Source organism: Schistocerca gregaria, unplaced genomic scaffold, assembly GCF_023897955.1.
Source record: "Schistocerca gregaria isolate iqSchGreg1 unplaced genomic scaffold, iqSchGreg1.2 ptg000988l, whole genome shotgun sequence".
NCBI classification, from domain to species: domain Eukaryota; kingdom Metazoa; phylum Arthropoda; class Insecta; order Orthoptera; family Acrididae; genus Schistocerca; species Schistocerca gregaria.
Window position 1 is genome coordinate 90,001 of NW_026062338.1, and position 5,000 is coordinate 95,000.

Here is a 5,000-nt window from a genome sequence, read left to right on the forward strand (position 1 = left end):
CCCTCTACGGGCCGTGGCCTCATTCAAGTTGGACTTGGGCTCGGCGCGAGGCGTCGGGGTAGTGGACCCTCCCGAACACCACATGCCACGACAGGCGGCAGCCTGCGGGGTTCGGTGCTGGACTCTTCCCTGTTCGCTCGCCGCTACTGGGGGAATCCTTGTTAGTTTCTTTTCCTCCGCTTAGTAATATGCTTAAATTCAGCGGGTAGTCTCGCCTGCTCTGAGGTCGTTGTACGAGGTGTCGCACGCCACACCGCCAGCCGGCTGTGCACGCTACCGAGAAAGCACCGGTATGCGAACCGCCAGGCGACGGGCGCGCATCGCACGTTTAAGGAGACGCGGCCGGCCACACAGGCGACCACGACACTCCCAGGCGCCCGAAGCGGGACAAACGCCGCGCGCTTCAGTATACGTAGCCGACCCTCAGCCAGACGTGGCCCGGGAACGGAATCCATGGACCGCAATGTGCGTTCGAAACGTCGATGTTCATGTGTCCTGCAGTTCACATGTCGACGCGCAATTTGCTGCGTTCTTCATCGACCCACGAGCCGAGTGATCCACCGTCCTGGGTGATCTTTATCTTTTCAGTTCTCCACCGTCTCTTTCAAGACAGTTGCAGAGGCGGGACTGAGGCGTTTGACGGCCCCTGTTCCATTACTTTGTGTCCAACGGCCTGACGGCCGATGGGCGTCGTACGGCTCCACACCGGAGCGGACAGGCACTCGGGCGAAAGTCATTCAAAACCGGCGCCAGGCGCCAGGTGCCGCAGGCCAGCCGCTCCAGAGCTTCAGCGCTCGTACCACACAACAACACTTGCGCTAGTTTTGAGAGGCACGCGTGGTTCCGCACGCGGCGCACGGCTACTGCCGTACAGGTAGCGTGTTGCGCGACACGACACGCACATCGAAAGACATGCAGTCTAGTCGGTAATGATCCTTCCGCAGGTTCACCTACGGAAACCTTGTTACGACTTTTACTTCCTCTAAATGATCAAGTTTGGTCATCTTTCCGGTAGCATCGGCAACGACAGAGTCGATGCCGCGTACCAGTCCGAAGACCTCACTAAATCATTCAATCGGTAGTAGCGACGGGCGGTGTGTACAAAGGGCAGGGACGTAATCAACGCGAGCTTATGACTCGCGCTTACTGGGAATTCCTCGTTCATGGGGAACAATTGCAAGCCCCAATCCCTAGCACGAAGGAGGTTCAGCGGGTTACCCCGACCTTTCGGCCTAGGAAGACACGCTGATTCCTTCAGTGTAGCGCGCGTGCGGCCCAGAACATCTAAGGGCATCACAGACCTGTTATTGCTCAATCTCGTGCGGCTAGAAGCCGCCTGTCCCTCTAAGAAGAAAAGTAATCGCTGACAGCACGAAGGATGTCACGCGACTAGTTAGCAGGCTAGAGTCTCGTTCGTTATCGGAATTAACCAGACAAATCGCTCCACCAACTAAGAACGGCCATGCACCACCACCCACCGAATCAAGAAAGAGCTATCAATCTGTCAATCCTTCCGGTGTCCGGGCCTGGTGAGGTTTCCCGTGTTGAGTCAAATTAAGCCGCAGGCTCCACTCCTGGTGGTGCCCTTCCGTCAATTCCTTTAAGTTTCAGCTTTGCAACCATACTTCCCCCGGAACCCAAAAGCTTTGGTTTCCCGGAGGCTGCCCGCCGAGTCATCGGAGGAACTGCGGCGGATCGCTGGCTGGCATCGTTTATGGTTAGAACTAGGGCGGTATCTGATCGCCTTCGAACCTCTAACTTTCGTTCTTGATTAATGAAAACATACTTGGCAAATGCTTTCGCTTCTGTTCGTCTTGCGACGATCCAAGAATTTCACCTCTAACGTCGCAATACGAATGCCCCCGCCTGTCCCTATTAATCATTACCTCGGGTTCCGAAAACCAACAAAATAGAACCGAGGTCCTATTCCATTATTCCATGCACACAGTATTCAGGCGGGCTTGCCTGCTTTAAGCACTCTAATTTGTTCAAAGTAAACGTGCCGGCCCACCGAGACACTCAACTAAGAGCACCCTGGTAGGATTTCAACGGGGTCCGCCTCGGGACGCGCAAGCACGCCTTCGGCTCGCCCCACCGGCAGGACGTCCCACGATACATGCCAGTTAAACACCGACGGGCGGTGAACCAACAGCGTGGGACACAAATCCAACTACGAGCTTTTTAACCGCAACAACTTTAATATACGCTATTGGAGCTGGAATTACCGCGGCTGCTGGCACCAGACTTGCCCTCCAATAGATACTCGTTAAAGGATTTAAAGTGTACTCATTCCGATTACGGGGCCTCGGATGAGTCCCGTATCGTTATTTTTCGTCACTACCTCCCCGTGCCGGGAGTGGGTAATTTGCGCGCCTGCTGCCTTCCTTGGATGTGGTAGCCGTTTCTCAGGCTCCCTCTCCGGAATCGAACCCTGATTCCCCGTTACCCGTTACAACCATGGTAGGCGCAGAACCTACCATCGACAGTTGATAAGGCAGACATTTGAAAGATGCGTCGCCGGTACGAGGACCGTGCGATCAGCCCAAAGTTATTCAGAGTCACCAAGGCAAACGGACCAGACGAGCCAATCCGATTGGTTTTGATCTAATAAAAGCGTCCCTTCCATCTCTGGTCGGGACTCTGTTTGCATGTATTAGCTCTAGAATTACCACAGTTATCCAAGTAACGTGGGTACGATCTAAGGAACCATAACTGATTTAATGAGCCATTCGCGGTTTCACCTTAATGCGGCTTGTACTGAGACATGCATGGCTTAATCTTTGAGACAAGCATATGACTACTGGCAGGATCAACCAGGGAGCTGCGTCAACGAGAGCTGAGCAGCCGGCCGCCCGGGAGTGTGTCCCGAGGGCCCGCGCGAACACGCAAGCGTCCGCTCAATTATTCTGCAAACAGGAGGAGGCTGAGCTCCCCTGCACGATACACCTCGAAACCCTCTCAGGTCCCGGCGGCGCGCAGCGCCGTCCTAAGTACTTGGTCGGGTTCGAGAGAGGCGCAATCGCCCGGAGATGGGCGAGTAGACGCTTTCAGTGCGAACACCCGTGCTCCCAACTGAGCTTGCCGCTGCCGACAGAGGCCCGGGAGCGTGCTGTCGTGGCATTGCCGGCGGGAAACAACACGCGCCACCTACGGTGACCGGCAGCTCCAACGCCAGCGCCACAGAAGGGCAAAGCCCCACTTGGGTGCAGAAGCGAACTCTCCCAGCACAGCGCACGCGCCAACACGTCCGCAGAGCTGCGATACAAACCACCTGCGAGAACCGCTGGGGGCGACCGAGCAGCAGACGGCGTCGCGACGCCGAGTGCCGGGCGGCGGCGCATCCTCAACGCACACAGTCCGCAATCGGACCAGCACACTGCAGATGTCCACCGCGCTTCGCACCGGGCTCGGCAGAACCCACTTTGGCCGCCTGGCGCCGCGCGCAGGGTGCGCCGGCGCATAGCTGGGACGCCAGCCGGGCCCGTCGGCCGGCGCTCCTGCCACTGGGCGCCCCCCACCAGCCGGCTGTAGTGCGTGCGCTCACGCAGCGCGCGGCCAGCACGCCGGGCGGCCCCCCCTCACCGGCCGGGGACTGTCCCGCCAAGCCACAGCCTCGTATCGCTTCATACCCACATGGCCAACTCAGGTTCGGGGGCATGGCGGGTACCGCCGAAACAACCGGTTCATAGATGTACCGATCGTCGCTATCACCGATGCACCTGCAGCGCGAACAACCGCTCAACAACTGATTTCCAGTTCATTTGCGGATCTTTGGCAGCAAACGTATACGTCAATCTACATTTGCGAAATCTACGATTCTGGCATGCCTGCATGTTATGTGTCACGACACGCTACATCAGCCCACATACACACTGCGGCATGTACACGAGAGAACACGTGGAAGATGGTCCGCGCACGTGTGCAATGTCCCTTGCGCGGTCGACTGTCAACCGGCCTCTGTAGCATGTCGCAGATGTGGAACGCGGTCCACCGTGCTATCATGTTGTGTGGGGCAATACGATTAAATAGGAAAACCCTCGTCGCTACATCAACAGACGGCTCACGCTGATTCCCGGCAGAGGGAGGAGGGGGGGGGGGGGGGGGCCAACATGCAATACTTTCGTCCGTACCTACCTACCACATGTCTGTACGGCGTACAACAGTGCAATCTCGCTGTAATGGGGAGACGAGACAAGTAGCATCGTGCACAACATATGGCCCTTATGATTCGCCATTGTAGGGCGCAGCCGGTGTACGGTCAAGCATGTGCCACATTATGTCACTCAGTACGTAACGACGGATGATCAGTGTGGGTTACGCGTACATCAGCGGACAGTCCACACAGGCCGTACCACAACGTACACTGACTGCATCGACAACCGAATGCAACTGAACAGCTGCAAGGCTCATTTCACAAACAAACGCCTGACCGACCAGCTTGGAAGGGCAGGAGGGGAGGGCGATATTCGTTCTGTAGCGGTACACCCTTCCAGTGGTTAGCGGGACTGTGTAGAAAGTACGCAACACTCGAAAGACCTTTATGTGAGGGTACGCACCATGGCATCAAGAAATACACATGACACCAGAGGATCCAAGCAGTGAACTATGTTCAGAGGGTTGCTGTTAGGCAAAGCTACATTCCTGTGACGTTACATGTGACAGTTAAGGTGCAGTGTAAGTTAGGTTAAGGTGCAGCGTAAGTTAGGTTAAGGTGCAGCGTAAGTTAGGTTAAGGTGCAGCGTAAGTTAGGTTAAGGTGCAGCGTAACTTAGGTTAAGGTGCAGCGTAACTTAGGTTAAGGTGCAGCGTAACTTAGGTTAAGGTGCAGCGTAAGTTAGGTTAAGGTGCAGCGTAAGTTAGGTTAAGGTGCAGCGTAACTTGGGTTAAGGTGCAGCGTAACTTGGGTTAAGGTGCAGCGTAACTTGGGTTAAGGTGCAGCGTAACTTGGGTTAAGGTGCAGCGTAACTTGGGTTAAGGTGCAGCGTAACTTGGGTTAAGGTG

At 56.0% G+C, this 5,000-nt stretch overlaps 3 non-coding genes across 3 annotated transcripts in view; all 3 read right to left on the reverse strand.

Annotated features, from left to right (window-relative positions):
• The window catches only part of LOC126326359 (large subunit ribosomal RNA), a 4,222-nt gene extending 3,993 nt beyond the window's left edge, over positions 1-229 (reverse strand). Inside the window, exon 1 of the ribosomal RNA XR_007560614.1 lies at positions 1-229. This exon is cut by the window's left edge and continues 3,993 nt beyond it. This is a non-coding gene — a ribosomal RNA (large subunit ribosomal RNA).
• A 188-nt stretch (positions 230-417) lies between these two features.
• Positions 418-572, reverse strand: LOC126326361 (5.8S ribosomal RNA). Its single transcript, XR_007560616.1, has one exon. It is a non-coding gene; the product is annotated as a 5.8S ribosomal RNA (ribosomal RNA).
• A 355-nt stretch (positions 573-927) lies between these two features.
• LOC126326398 (small subunit ribosomal RNA) lies at positions 928-2,820 on the reverse strand. Its single transcript, XR_007560647.1, has one exon. It is a non-coding gene; the product is annotated as a small subunit ribosomal RNA (ribosomal RNA).
• Positions 2,821-5,000: the final 2,180 nt, after the last annotated feature.